Here is a 16140-nt window from a genome sequence, read left to right as displayed (position 1 = left end):
ATCCTATGCTTTCTATCCAGCACAGGAACAACAATGGGTTTACTGTCATGTCAGAGATCTTTTTTTTTTAACTGAAAAGTATTTTTTTAGAAGATGTGATAAACTTTTAAAGAATAAAAATATTTCAAAATACAGGTAAATACTTTTATACAAGAAAAGCATGACAAAATTATGTAGTTTAAATAAGCTCAGCTTTTTCTATATTATCTCGCATAAAATGAAAATACAGAACAGGAGAAATAATACAAGTGATGGATTTCCTTTTATATGCCCACTTCTGCAACACAACTACTACTGTTCTTGACTCTTTATGCCCTATATTCTCTTATAACAGCATTAGTCATAGGCTCAGCTGCTCTCCTATTTTTTCCTTGACCTTCAAGCTGCACAAGCACTGTTGTCATTTCTTTATTATTATCTGCTCCTATCTTTATCCCCTTGGCCAAGTCCTGGCTAACATGCTCATTTTTATCATTGCTTTTTTTCTTTCTTGGATTTGGACACATCATTATAAAAGGGATAATTCTATTTACACTCATTATGTAAGGAATTTTTAAAAATGGTGGCAAAACCCTGTAGTTTCAACAATAAGTAGTTCATTTCCTCGTTTTCTTTCACTTCCCTCAAAACATATAGACAAGAAGCAAGAGAACATCAGCCTGTAACAAGGAATGAAGTTCAGTCTCCTAGAAAAAGCTACGACTGGTAAAAGAATAAAACCTGGATTCAGACAGAATCCCATTCTGAATACCACCGTGTCTTTCTTGAACAGTATTGAAATAAGACAGCTCCCATGTACTGCCCTCATATTTGTGCAAAATGGATATGATTTTTCTATCTAGATCATGCAACTCATTTTTCTAATTTAGTTCATCAGGTAGAAACTGAGAGCACTATATAGAGCATTAAAAAGGTTTTATGAATGTCTTAACCAAAGATTCTGAAAAAGTCACAAGTGGGCAATGGAGTATGATAGGCAGACTTGGCTGACAAAGAAAGGAAAAAGTGAATGTCTGTTTAATTTAAAGGTAGCTGGATTTTCTGGCTTGTTTTCTGAGTATGAGAAGAAAAAAGGACAGTTTAGAACTAGCTGCGGGTAGAGAAGAACGTCCTGAAGACTGAGATTACCTGGCATGTTTCACAGGGTGGTACCTTGATTATTTAACAAAGATTTTTTTTTTTCCAAACCTCCTCCTTTCTTTTCAATCTAAATGTGTCCTACCTGTGAATGCAATCTATTAATGACAGTAGTATAACATCTCAGACACTACTTAATAAAAAAATATATATATATTTGGTTTCAGGAAAGTAGTAGAAGAAAAGTTTGACAGTAGATTGTTGCTATCTGGTATAAAAAGCCCAGAACAATGAAGTAGGAGGCTTCAACATCTCAACTCCTACAGCTCCTGTTGTTCATATATGAAAAATAGTATTAAGCCATTTAACTTACCTTCTATTTAGAAAACTATTCTAAGAATATAGATATAGGTATAGGTATAGATAATTACATCTGCAGTGGACATCGCATACTATGAAATTTCAGACAATACAGTGTATGAAAGTTCCTTGTTCATGTCTTTTTAAAAGAGTATGGTAAATGGAGTCCAGAGAGATTTATGCATCTAACTTTTCCTGGAGATTACTTATAAGTATTCCTTCTAATTCCTCTCTATCACATGGTCTTATCTTTACTTTGCATAACAGCATTTTTTATGTCTCTTTGTAAAGGTGTTTTGTTTGCTTGTCTTGGAGAAGGCAGACATATCCAGACATATACTTTGTTTTTACAAAGTTCAGTCTTCCAGCAAAAAAAGACCTAGGTGGGCCTCTTCAGCACCAGTTATCTCTTGTTCAGATGGCACCTGAGACTACCACCATGTTCATTGCCTTTGCTGCTTTTGTGCTTGATAGAATTCACTGGAATAGTTTCTTTTATGTTTTATGCATGGCACCAAGCAAAGCTTTCTGCTACAGCACTGACTAGCAGTTTATCAAATGTCAGGCTTGGTCTATGTCAATATTCCCCAAGTCTGCTGTTCCTGTAATTGTCAATAGGGTAAGTTTTGACAACCTCATTTTGCAGAAGTGCCATAACACAGTAGCATTTTTGAGTGTGCTACAGCTGAGCTTTTTATGAAACAATATATAGATTTTGACTCCAACTGTCTTGCTTACAAAAACTTGAGCTTCTCAAATACAATTGTGTTTTTGAATATAAAATAGCTATCTAGATGATCCATGGTAACTTTCAGGTAAAAAATTATGTTTCTATTCTCAATGTTTTGGAAATCTCTTGGACATCTGGTTCAGCAAGCTGCAGCAGCATAGAGTCCTGCTGGCTATCATTTGTCACTTCTATTGCTTCTGTTAAGTTTAAAATTGACTTTTACTACTTTTCTACATGTTCCTTCTGATGATGAGGCTGTTCTGAGTAAATAAAGACACCACTAAACTTTACCACATATCTGTTTACCTTGGCATTTATAGTTTGCACTTTATGTATCAAATGGCTATTTTTATGCATATACTAAGGTACAAGTTGTTGGGGTTTTTGTTTGTTTGTTTTGTTTTTTAATTTCACCTAATTAAGAGCAAAGTTTGTTGAAATTTAATGAGCAGTCCCTTTTGTGACCTATTGTTTCCTACTAGAATTTGTGTAAGAATTAGTTGCAATTCATTGTGCCTTTACTTTGCATGTCATTATTTAGGTTCCCATCTTCTACAACAACACTAACCTCCGGAGCACTGTGTTTGCCTTTGTTCCCTCCCAATTATTCAGGCCATAGCTGATTAACTAAGCTTCAGAAATAACAGCTTTCTTAACATCCTGTCTAGTTTGAGCTTAAGTTACATGCCTACATTTTAAAACTTAACTAGCTAAATAAATATAACAAATATATACAATTCTATAATTCTATATATCATATATATCTTATAGGAATATAGATATCAGTTACGGCTGCTAAGCTCTTCCTTGAAGGTGGCTTAAATCCGTCTCTGTCAGTTTAAACCAAAGTAGAATACAGTAAATTCATCCCTGAACCACAGCAACCTTGCTAACTTCTTCATTGCTTTAAATGATCAATTTACGTTCAAGTTTCAACAGAAGCAGGTGCAAATATTCTCATAGTCATTAAGACAGCTTGTGGTGGTTAGTTAAAGCTTTCAGGAGTTCAGTACTCTGTCTCTAACAGCAATCCTAAGGAAGAGTAACAATTTCTTCTTCATATATTCCATAAATATACTTCTTCCATTTATATGTTGTACCTCTTCCTTAATACTGCTTCCAATGATTGCCAGATCAGATTTTCTGTATTTGATGCTGTTTTTTAACTCTTGATGCATCTTGTTTAAATCCAGGTAAATGTTTTACATCCTCAGCATTCTTTGTCAAGAAGCTCTGTACAGCTATCATATCCTTGTGATAAACCACCTCCGTTTGCTAGTTTTGTGTATTAATACACTGGACTCCAGTTCTTGTACTGAAAGCTTTTCCCTGATAATTTATAATTACCATCCCTGTTAATTTATAATAAAGCTACACTGCAAATTTTTAATTTCAGTATGTTATTTATGCTTCTTTCTTCAATTTTATTCACATGCCAGGATATTTAGGGTAGCACTAGCTACCCTAAATGGGAAGAACTGGAAGAGCAGTAGTGAGAAAATTTGTGGTTAAAGACAACTTAATAAGTGAGGAAAAGAGAGAAAAAAAGTGATACAAAGGCAATCACTGACCACTTCCCACAGTCAGAACAATGGTCAGCCAGTCCCTGAGCAATGGTTACCTTGCCAGACAGGCCCTCTTTCCTCCATCTTCTTCCTCTATACCCAGTTTTTATTGATATATTCAATATCCCTAAGGAATGTCTATGTCACACATAATTGTTAATCAGTTCCTAGACTCTGTGATGTCAATTTTCCACCCCCTCATGGTCCACCTATCCAAGCCACCTCCTCACAGTTTGGCTGCTAGAATGTTATCTGGCTATACACGCAGCGAGCAACATCCATTGCTCTCCCTTTGTTTACAGAACCAGACCTCACTGAGACTGAGGTGAAGCTGATAAAGCCTGTAGATCCCTAGATCTTTATATATCCAAAGCACCTACCACCACATTCATAAACAATCTGAAACCACTCTGATGGCAGGGGTGAGAACAGAAGTTGGCCTGTTGGCCTGCTAGTACCCCTCAGCACTTCTGTTCTCAACTAATTTCAAAAACAAAACAAAACAAAAAAACAACAACAAAAAAAAATCAGCCACAAGACTTCACTGGCATGCCTCGAATCTGGAATGCATGCCACTTGGTCCCATTCCATCCATGGTCTTGTGTATGCCCAGTTTTCTTAAATGGTCCCTAAATCAATCTTTGTCCTCTTTCACCAGGTACTGAAATCAAAATATTAGCATAATTTGTTACAGCATAGGATACTATTCCTCTGAATTTTTTAATACTTTCTCCAACACCAAACAGTTTAGGCATCATTAAGTGAGAAAAATGTTAAAACATTTTCTACACCATAAATATAGAAAAATCTTCCAGTAAGAAAAATATTATATCAAGAAAAGTATCATATATGATTATGCTGTATATGGGAATATCTCCAACATTTTCTTAAAAATTATATCAAGAGCAATCTGTTGATGAAAACAATTATGTAAAACAAGAGCCCACGTGAATGTCAAATATACTTAAATGCTGATAACTAACTACTAACTTCTCAGCTTCAAAATATATTTTACTAGAGTATCTATGCTTTCAAGTATGGTTCTGTTTACATTTAAGGAAAGTTCACATTTCAATCTGCTTAAAAGCAAATAAAGATCCTAGCTGTGGACTCCATTCTGTGCTCCACATGATTAGACACTCTATCGATTGTTAAAAATGGACACAGCATGTCAGGTTTTGTTTTGTTTTTGTTTTTGTTTTTTCTTCCCTAAGAGCAGTTTATTCAGACTTAGGATGCAGTAATGCACTATTGATAATAGTTGTCCAATCCAATTTTTCTTCTTTATTTCGTTTTAGCCAATAATTTTCATGATGTATAAGAGTAAAGTATATTTGTCTTCACATGCAATCTTATTAACCAAAGTGCTAAAACTAATCATCATTTACTTTTGGAGATCTCATTATAATTCTGTTTTGAACTTTTCAGCACTGTTTCAGCCTGCAGCTACATCAGTGATATTTCAGATCACAGCTTCCTTACTTCAAAGTAAACATTTGTAAGAGTAGGTAAAAATTCTCCATGAGGGGGCAAAGATTGTTCTTTGGAAGAACATCATTACTTGGCAAATTGTCAGCAGACAAATGAAAAACTCAGAAGATGGAAAGCTAGGACACTGCTGACACTGAATAGGAAGATGAAAAGTAAGGAGGATAACACAAAATTGTCAGTTGGTATAAAATACCAGCAAGAAGCTGCACCATTGTTTAAATTGACTAGTTCGACTTCAGGAGCACCCCTGTAGTGTCCATGAGACTAAGATGCCACAGGAAAAGCATGCACTATCCATGTCCAGAGCACTGGGTATGGATCATTTTTGCCTTATGTAAGAAGACTGAATCAGAAAAGATCCACACCAAAATGCTTCCAAAAGCAAAGCGCTGCTTTCCAGCCTGCAGCACAGAGATTGTTCCTGACAGAAAGAACAAGGGAACAGTTCAGATTTCTTTCAGTCTGCTTTCTGCCATCCTGGTCTGTCTATATTTACTAAAAATCTTTCATATGAAGGCCAGCAAATAAAGATAAATCAACAGATAAGGACATAAGTTGAAAGATAAAGAATAGCAAATACTGCAGTGAGGCATGTGGTGCCTGACTCCAAACAGCTCCAAATCATTGATTTTCCAACACAGATGGTGTAATACTTACAATACTTACACCACACGTATACACATACACACACAAACATATATCTGACACACCAAAACACAGGGACTAGGGTTCACAGGAATACACGCAGAAGTTGATGGAACAGTTGATGTAACATTGTTATAGCATTGTGTATACACATTTTGAGTCACTATGCATCAAAAGTACACTCAAGTCATGCGTGGTTGTTTTACCCTGATGGAGAGGTTGCCACCACAACCTCTCACTCACCCTCCTCATAAGGGGAGAAAATAAGATGGTCCTTTGGGGACCCAGGAGTTGGACTCAGTGATCCTTGCGGGTCCCTTCCAACTCGGATATTCTATGATTCTATGCTCTGGACACATACGTATCATTTTTCTCCCCCCACCCCAACCCCTTTTTCTGCCCAAAATTTTGTTTAGACAAAAGAAATTAAGAAAGGTTCTGAGACACTTATTGCTGTCAGTGGTAGAAGACTAGTGAAAGATATTTAAGGAAAAAAATAATACAAAATTACTCTATTTTCCCATTGGGATGTTTGTTCTTGTGATTCTCAGGATTAGGATTCTAAAGAAACATTGAAGAAAAATGTAAGTTGCTATTTCTGTACATAAAAGCTGCCTGTATGACTTCTGCTTAAAAAAACAAACAAACAAACAAACAAAAAAGTCTGGACCACAGATGGAGCAAAAAAAATCCCTGTTCCAAAAAAGACCTAAACCCCTTATTGAATATATATGTGTGTGTGATGGATTTTCATCCAAATGTTTATCTGAAGTTGCCTAAAATAGTCAAGTCTTGCTCTTCTTAGCAAGAATAGCAGCAAAATCAGCAAAGGAGGAAAATTCGGTATTGTTTTAAGTGCAAGCAGCTTAGTCAGCTGAAATAAGTGTATTTTTTAGAATGGTGAACTTTGCCCCTTATTGTACTACGGATCTTTAAGTAAAACAATGCCATAAGCCGTGTGCAGTAAGGGCTGATAATGACCGGAACTACAACGTCACTCAAAGAGTCTGAAGAAAACCATCTACACTAAAACAAATTCTTTGATGCAGAGTAAAGTAATTAATTGACAATAATCTCAATTGAGTGTTTACGTGTTTACTCAGCCACTGAATTATATGGAGGTCTGCTGTGCTTGCATTCCCTCCTCTACCCCCCCATCCCACACCTCAATTTTTATTTTTATTTTTTCATTTAAAGCTGTTTTCTCCTCTAGTGTTTCACTCTTTAATCTTCTTGTCTAAATGCTCACTCAGTGACAACATCTTTCCCACCCACACCACTTCTTCACCACCCTTTTACAAGTCCTGTGTTTCTGTTAGCCTTCTTACACATAACTTTTCATTCATCCAACTGCTGTATCAGTAAAATTTGATAACACTGATCATTCAGGTATCTGTTTCCTTTGGACTTGCTTGAAGAAATGCTGAGCTATTTGACATTTATTTGATCATAGATCCAAGGACAAAGAATTTCCAGGCTTACATCCAAACTACATCCTGTTTGCAAGCAAACTGCATTTTCTTGTATATCCTGTCATGGTCAATCAGAATTGATAGTCCATCTCTGGTGTGGATATACTCAGCTTCTTGAACTGTCACTTCACATACTCAGTGAGAGATAGTCCTGCACAAAATTCACTGCTATAGACTAAGCATGGCTAAGACTATCCAAACAGCACACAGATGGTATTGAAATACCTAACGCTGAAATTTTGTTGTTTCAAAATAGCAGTAAAACAAGAATGCCATGTTCCTGAAAGCTATTCCAGTTTATATATTAGTTTGTATAAGCATCTTGCTTTCAAGGTCCCTCAAAATATAGTGATTTCCACCACTAGTAAAATCCCATGTATTTTAAAGATATATTGCTATTTATTTCCTATTTTTGCCTAATTTGTTAAATTATGAAATGACACAGATTAATGAATACTTTCCTAAACAAAGCCCAATGAAATATTTAAATCCTGCCCCAGTGTTTAGACTTGTGATCAATAGAAACTATTGCCTAGAGATTAGTTTTACCATGAAGATTAGTGATAAATTGATTGTTAATCTACCGTTCTTATGCAAAAAGGAGACCAACAGAAAAATCTCTAGAAGCTAACTACAGGAGATTATCTATTCTATCTATTATGTTGGATCAAATGTATCTGTCAAAGATGTTTGCTAAATTCCTTTTAAAAATCAGTGGTGAAAGACGTTCTTTCACCTTCTTTGAAATTCATTATGATTTTTTTCTTATTACCAAACATAATGATTTTTTTTACTAGAAAAACAAACAAAACAAGCAATGATCAAACTGATTTCCTCTCATTTTATTTGTAGGAAAAACAGTTAATCAGCCTTCCCTGTACAATAGGAGTCAAGACTTAATGAGTTATCACATATTCCTTCCCAGACCTAACCTTTAAGGTCACAAAAAACAACCAAAATAAAACAACAACAAATCAAAACCCACAGAAGAATTATTTCTTCATAACTCATTTTTTTTTAAATAAAATTAATGTCACACTTCTCTAATGGAATCCCTTTGGTTTGTCTGCCTCTCAGCTCCAAATCAGGTAATATTTCAGTAAAGACCTCAGAGTGGAGTCTTCTCTATTTCTATATGTACATTAACATGTATTTCATCATGAAATGTCTCTCTTTTAAAACTGCAAAATAAAATTGACTAAAATTAAGTGCTTTACTATATCTTCTTGTCTAGTACTACTGCCTTTTTAGTTGTTTCCCACTTTACCTGCAATTTGATTTTTTTCATAGTTGCAGCATTTTGCTGCATATAGCATTATTAGCAGTAGTATTTAGCATAATCTTTGCAGTTTCCTTTTTTTTTTTTTAGCAAGTTCTCCAGATTCATTAAAATAACATAAGCCAAATCACTTATCATTCCATTCCACAGTGTTTTCCCATTCATCTTTATTTACTACAACCACAGATTGTATAAACATTATCCACTTCATCAAGTTTTTTCCTGTTTCATAGCTTAGGAGTTGAAATATTTAAGGTAAGGGCACACAAGAACAGTATGCTGAGAGAGTGCCATGTAAGTCGTATAATAGGAACTATCAAAGATAGAGTTGAGTCACTAAATCTATTGCTTTCAATGACTTAGTTCCCTAACGTGAGGTTGCAAAGCAGGCCTAACTTCAATCTGTCTTTATAGACCATCAATATATCCTAAAGTTAAAGCAGCCCTCTATTAAAAGTCACAAGCAAGGTAGAAGCTGCCAGTCCTCCCTACCTTACACTCCTTAAACATGTCATCCACAGTGTATTCAGTTTCAGTGGTGAATTGAGATTGTTTTTTACTCTGCTTCAGACAATTTTAATGAATCTCTCCAGACCACAAAGAGTGCCGTAAAAGCAAGACAGTTGGGGAAATGTTTTACGGGATTTAGATTTGAGGTCCAAGGTTCTTGGCCACACTATATGTAATCTACTTGCAGGCATAGGGAAGGAAAGATCTTCAAAGCACCAGTGAAATTTACTGCAGATCTCCAGACATCTATGAACAGAAAGTGTAGCCATCAGGAAATAACAACCTAAATTTTGTCCGATAGAGAGACGTTTAACTTCTGCAATGCTTATATATGTTTATATATGGCCAGTACCTGCTGTCTGGGATGCAAAGGCTATGTGCAGTTCTGTTAGATTACCAAATAACACTACATATGCCTCCGATCATTCTGTGAGCATTCCAATGAAATCAGGTATTGCTCAAAACGTAACTAGAATACAGACTTGCATGGGCTATGTGTCTTATTGACTAGTTTCACTAGTTCTTCTCTTAGAAGAGGAACAAATGTTGGCAAGTTCCAATTCTTTTGAATTATCTAGGAATCTAGGCCTCTAACAAATCTTTCGGCTTTTATTTGTGACTACATTCATTATCACATTTTACAAGTTTTTGGCATTTTATAGTGTACATATTTTTCTTACTATCATTAACAGCAGTTCTTTAGAATGGATGCAGACTTTATCTAGGTTACATTAAAGGAAAAAAATCAAGAGTTATCTGCAGGGGGAGGGAACAAAATTTTGGTTACCATTTTCAAGGAAGACAATTTCTTTTCCAATTGTTGCATTCGTTTACATATAAAATGGAACAGGCTGCCCAGGGAAGTGGTGGAGTCACCATCCCTGGAGGTCTTTAAAAGATGTAGAGCTTAGGGATATGGTTTAGTGGGGACTGTTAGCGTTAGGTCAGAGGTTGGACTCGATGATCTTGAGGTCTCTTCCAACCTAGAAATTCTGTGATTCTGTGAAAATAGCGGTTTCAGTAAAACTAGAGATTATCTTAAGAGAAGATCACTCCCACCTTGAAAAATGCCCCTCTTGTCAGATAGCTGTGTTCTATGATGAGTAAATCAAAACTTTCATATTTGAAATGAGAAATAATAATAATAATAAATCTTATCACTAGAATTTTGTCTAGAAAATTGGCAGACACCTTTAGGCAGACAACTAGTGTACAGGAGAGAAGAGAAATCTATACATCTTAGTCAAGATGGGAAACAAATCATCCCCTCATCCTTCTGTACAGATTTTTTTACTTGCTCCTTCAAAATGATGGAAAAGATGTATGAGACTACAATTTAAAGTACATTCTATGTGATACAGTCCTTAGGCATATGTGGTCTTTCAATATAGAAAAATACTTCCATATATTATCTAAAATGAAAACCTTGCCAGCCTGCAAATGTAACAAAAGAAAGGGATGTTGATGCGATATGATAAACCATTACATTTTCTTTTTCCTAGAAGCTCAGCTTAAGTTTAGACCAATACACATGTTAGAGCTCTGCACTTTGAAAAAGCATTATATAAACCCAAGGCTTGCAATGTCCTAATAAAAAGCATGCAGCAGTTCTCATACCTTTTGAAAAGAGAATGTAGCATGGCTTATCATCAAAACAATAATATTTAATACACATTTAATGCACACTGTGAAGTAGTGCTTGACATTCTCCAAAGAAGTGTAAAAAGAAAAGCCGTGAATCTGAAAGTCTCCCGACAGTGACATAGGAACTTCCCACTTTATTGCTGCTACTTAAAGCTCACAAAGCACACTGAGTTATAACATAAAACACCTTTGAACTTCAATGAACATATAGATACTTCCCCTCCTGCTCACCTCTAGCAATTTTTATTTAGAGACAGGAGCTAAGCCTTTATGATGTGACAGTTTGAAACAGTATGTCATTTAGCATTTTCAAACTTCCAGAAAAACAGGAACATACTTAAGACTTCACAGTTACTTGTGAAAAAGTGTTCCAATACTTCTGTGCAACTGATTCAACTGCTGGGATCAGTATTTAAAAACCATACAAATAATTCACTTTCAGAATCTCCATACAATGCTTACTGTACCCAAGCATCACCTCTTCTTTTTACTCAGTTCTGTCTCTGATTTCTCTTTAGCAGAAACAAAATCCCACTTTAAATCAGCCAGTTAACAATTTGCTTGAGTTTTTCTGAAAACATAACAGTTCATCACTTCTTCCTTCTCACTAGTGAGAAACACACAGTGCTCTACCAAATATTCTCTTCATAAAAAGTAACTAAAGATGGAATAGCACTTTGTTCTGTGGAGAATGCTATCAGTCCTGGAAATAATCTGTTGATGCTACATAAATCAGTTTCATTTCCTCTCTTTCCCATTGGTTCTGATTGACTCAGATCTCAGAAGGTGACTGAATGTAATCTGTTAGATAATTTCCTCATAGAGAATTATTTTTTTTTGCATATACTCAGCAGCAGTACTTGAGCCTATATACATATACACCTGTGGGATCTTCGCAAGAATTGTTATTCTGTACTCTATATGTAAGTAAAAATAAAGAGTAACCTTAATAAAATTAGCATATTCTTTTTTTTTTGACCCATTCCTTTGAGCAAAAGTCACATGCTATTTATTAAAGCATGTACATTACAGAACAAATAAGAGATTTTTAACCAGTTATGACAAAATGTTCATCTTTTTAATATGCTTTTACAACTCTTAAGAATCTCAAGATTTGCCATCAAATTAAACAAACTGTTCTTAAACTCATTTATTCACAATTGGTACTGGTAGCAATGGAAGAAGTAATGGCTTTAATGGTTTCTGCTTATATGCTTATGCAGAACATGTTTCCCAGCTGGTTTGTTTTTGCCTGCCACTCTCTCATACACCATGTATTACATTACCAAAACAGATGAGATAAAATAACCTGGATGTGTGGGAGTGCAAGATTTTTATTTTTTTTTAGATACATTCACAATTTATGAGATTTGTCTACCACGATATCTTCCATTTTAACATTTTGATTAACTGAATTTGTTTTGGTAAAGTCAGCCTTATTTATTTAGTTTATAATACAAACACATTCAAAGATCATGAGTAAACAAACAGGACCAGGTAGAAATTTGTTCAGGATGAGTTTGAATTTGAAATTCATATAATAAAGTTTGGTAATCACTTTTTGCCACCTTTTTTACTACAGTGTACTGACCATGGAGAAATTTCATGCTATTTACAAATAGCGCTAAAGTTCTTGGGTGTGTATGTCTTTAAAGCTCATTTTGGTTTTAATTTTGAAGGTTTAATTTGTTTGTTTGTTTTTGTTTTTATTTTTAACTACAGATTTACAGCCCTTTTTGCTTTCAAAATGTGGGTCTATACTCTCCTATGCTCACAGAAACCAATGTGAGAACATTTTGGTATTTGTGAATATAGTACAAAAAGTAAAATTTGCTATGGATACATATAATTGTGATTCCATTGATTTTCACTACAGGTAGAAATCTGGATCCAATCTGCTTATGTTTTCTTTTAAGATGTAGAGAACAAACAGGAAAATTTTGATGAATTATGGAAAATAGGCTATGGACCTATTGGGGGGGGGGAAGGGAGGGAGGGAGGGAGGGAGGGAGGGAGGAAGGGAGGAAGGGAGGAAGGAAGGAAGGAAGGGAGGAAGGGAGGAAGGAAGGAAGGAAGGAAGGAAGGAAGGAAGGAAGGAAGGAAGGAAGGAAGGAAGAGAATACAAGATAATTTGGTTAATTTGCAATACAATACAAATAGAAGCTTTTATCCATGAAAACGTTCATTTTAGTTTGTACTGTTTCTGTATTTTCTCATATAATTAAGAACATTCATTTGAAGTTATGCTTACGGAGCTATTTGTTTAAAAATCAATAGGCATTGAAAATAGTATCTGTAGTTTCTACTTTTTTTTTTTTGAATTAGATATTTTATTTTTAATAGGAAAAATTAGGAAAGGTCAAAATGACTATTTCAAATTCCAGATCCTTCTGATCTTACAGACAGAAATGGATAACCAAAATAAATGCAGTGGCCAGTGTAAATGAATGATTAAATACACGGTTATTTATCTGAATCCATAGTTATGTCTGAAAATGTTGTTAATTCAAGAATGTTTCTTTAAAAAATGTATTTTTCTTGCTGTCCAGTATGTCTCAGTTTAAGTTTACTGTAAGCTCACTATTTGACAAATTTATGTCTAAAAGGCAAAATAAATATACATAATTTCATAAACCTATGTGATGAATGCTGTCTTTTTCAAGCTACTGTGTTAAAAATAAATTATTTCAGGATAGTTCAATTAATATAATTTTTCAAGAAGTAAAGCATTTATTGATATTTGTATTACCTAATAACTGACAGAACAAATATTTTTCTTGCTTTTATTTACAACTTGATACTCATTCAAGAGTATGTACTCCCAAAGAATCATGAGATTACAAAACAAGCAGAAAAAAAAAAGAAAAAAGTTATTTACTCTTTGTTTCATTTCTGTTTTGGGATTTGTATCTAGTCTTCTCCTTCATGACATGCTTAGCTTAATTCAGGTCACTTTGTAAAACTTTACCAACCTGTGTTAGAAGCTTTCATCTCTGTTTTAGCTTTTAAGAAGAATAAAATAAAATGTATTGATTTTTTGCATAATGTCATGATACCTGGAGATGTGATTGAAAGATCATTTATGGAACCAGCTGTGTGTCTATTGAGGCATTCCCCAGTCCCCACTGCAACAATTCCATGCCTGTTCACACATGAGTTCTTACCCAGCTCTGAGACTCTCTAGATTGAAATTATTTTTTCTATTTTCCAGACTAATTTTTTTCCTAATACTCATTTATATCTAGGAAGGTCAGTGATGGATTTCCTATCTCTCATATCATACCTCATTCTACTAAAAACTAGCAATTACACAGTTTTCAGTTACCAGTTTTTGAAATGTATTGAACATTGAATTTAACAATAAATGGCAGTAGAGTATTCAGGAAGTGGAGAGCGTTTTCTTTCTTGTTTACCTGTACAGTTACACAACCTTCAAGATAAATCCCAGTCCTGAAGAGGATTAAGTGTATAAATATTGCAACATTATAAGAGTAGTGTAATTGCTTTCAATTGTTCTTGAAGAAATCAGGTTCCTAGGTGCAATCTTTCATTTTGAAATAGTCTTTTTGCCTTCCAGTTACAAAAATCATGTGATTGAAAGGAATAGGTAAACTATTCTATCATCTAGTTTTCTAAAAGAAAAATCTGCTCCAGATGTACCCGAAGTCCATACCCTACTATGACAAGACTTACCAGGATAAAGACGTTAAAAGCTGTTAATTTTTTTTAATGTTTTCCATCTTCAATATAAAACATGTAAGAGTTTGGCTCTAAATGAAATACATTGGGCATAAGTCCGTATCATGGAGGTACTTACCCTAAAACATTGAAATACTTTGGAATTTTTGAGTAAGCCTTGGCTAGCTTTTTTAAACAGGTACTTTTTTGTAAGAGGAAAACTGTTTTAAACTTAATTAGATCAAGAAATATAACTGCTAGTGAACTATGTATGAGTCAGTTACTCATTATTTCAAACAATTCATTTTTCAGGTATTAAGTCATTTTGAGATGGATTTTTAGTTGGTGAGAACTATCTGAAATATGCAGTTTGGGGTTTTCAACACCTCTGTTGCTAAGGCCCATCTCATTTTAAACTGGCATTCCAAAGACAAATTTGGCTATGAATGTCCATTTTTTTGACAAATATATACGTGGATAGATAGATAGATTCAGATAGGTAGATTCTGGGTTCTGTGTTGTAACCAGAAGTAGCATTTTAGCCTACTGAAATCTATTTCTGTGATCAAAAGTCACATTAAAATTCACTACGGATTAATTTGAGTTACTTCTGAATGAAGTGATTTGTGCTCAAAAGTGAGATGTAATTAATTATATAGTGTTTGGGTGCTTGTAAACAAACCCTTTTTTGAATTTTACTGACAATTACAGTGAAATCACCTGTAACATAGCAAGTTCCAAAGCAACCATTTCAAGTCTGTCATCTGCTGCTACTAAAACATCTTTTATTGTTCTGGAGACTACCTAGACTAGTCAGGCCTAAGACTGTTAAGGTTCATTAGATCTATTACCCCAGGGCTGTGCTCAGTAGATGGTATTTCATAGCTGAATACAGGGATGTAGTTATGTTCCATCCTTTATAAAGATGACCCATGGAACGTTTGTAGTAGCTATATTTGACTTCTGATTATTTAAACTATTCTGCTTGTTGTTTAAGAGGGCCCTTTGCTGTGATCTTACATCATCTTCAGAGAAAAAAATCAGGTCCACTTGAGTTCTAACCACTGTACAAACAACTAATCTAAAGTAATGAAAGCAGAAGAGACCTAAGTATATTGTCTTACCTTCTGCCACTCCAAATATTCATCACAACCACTTTAGGGCAGAGTGTCTTACTCATTCTTGATTCGCAATGAACAGAAGGGCTGGACAGCTTCATCCTAATAACAAAAGAAATATTCCTTCAATGGAAAAAATCTGCCTACTGCACGAGATCATCCACATATTCGCTTTGGGAGGAATGGGCTCTCCTTAAACTACAAGGCACCAGTTCCCTCCTTAGAAGAACATACTTAATGTTTCCTTCAGAGTCAAGAGTTTAATCTAAAAGCCAGAAAGGAAGCTTTATTACACTATAGATAACCAAACCCACTGCACCAACACAGGGAAGAGGCTCCAGATGAGACGGTACAAAACAGAACCTCTGAGGGAATGTTTAACAGCCATGGCTTCTGTGAGAGTCAGGACCATATGGCTTGGTCTGTGCTAGCAAATTAAGTGTGTCTGGGAACACTCCTGGCCTCTGAGGCCAACTGGCGCAGCACAGATGGTGTCTATGCTACCAAAAGTTCGGCCTCCAAAAGAGGGAGAGCTGCCTACCAGGAATGATACTTGAAAATTCTAGTGAAC

At 35.0% G+C, this 16140-nt stretch overlaps 1 long non-coding RNA gene across 1 annotated transcript in view; it reads right to left on the bottom strand.

Moving 5' to 3' along the window:
• Positions 1-16140, bottom strand: part of LOC140002337 (uncharacterized) — a 126602-nt gene that overhangs the window by 83781 nt on the left and 26681 nt on the right. Inside the window, exon 2 of the long non-coding RNA XR_011808709.1 lies at positions 15576-15671. This is a non-coding gene — a long non-coding RNA (uncharacterized lncRNA). The remainder of the gene's footprint in view (positions 1-15575; positions 15672-16140) is intronic.

Source organism: Anas platyrhynchos, chromosome 4 (genome assembly GCF_047663525.1).
Source record: "Anas platyrhynchos isolate ZD024472 breed Pekin duck chromosome 4, IASCAAS_PekinDuck_T2T, whole genome shotgun sequence".
Taxonomy (NCBI): domain Eukaryota; kingdom Metazoa; phylum Chordata; class Aves; order Anseriformes; family Anatidae; genus Anas; species Anas platyrhynchos.
This window is presented reverse-complemented; position numbering and strand designations above follow the sequence as displayed.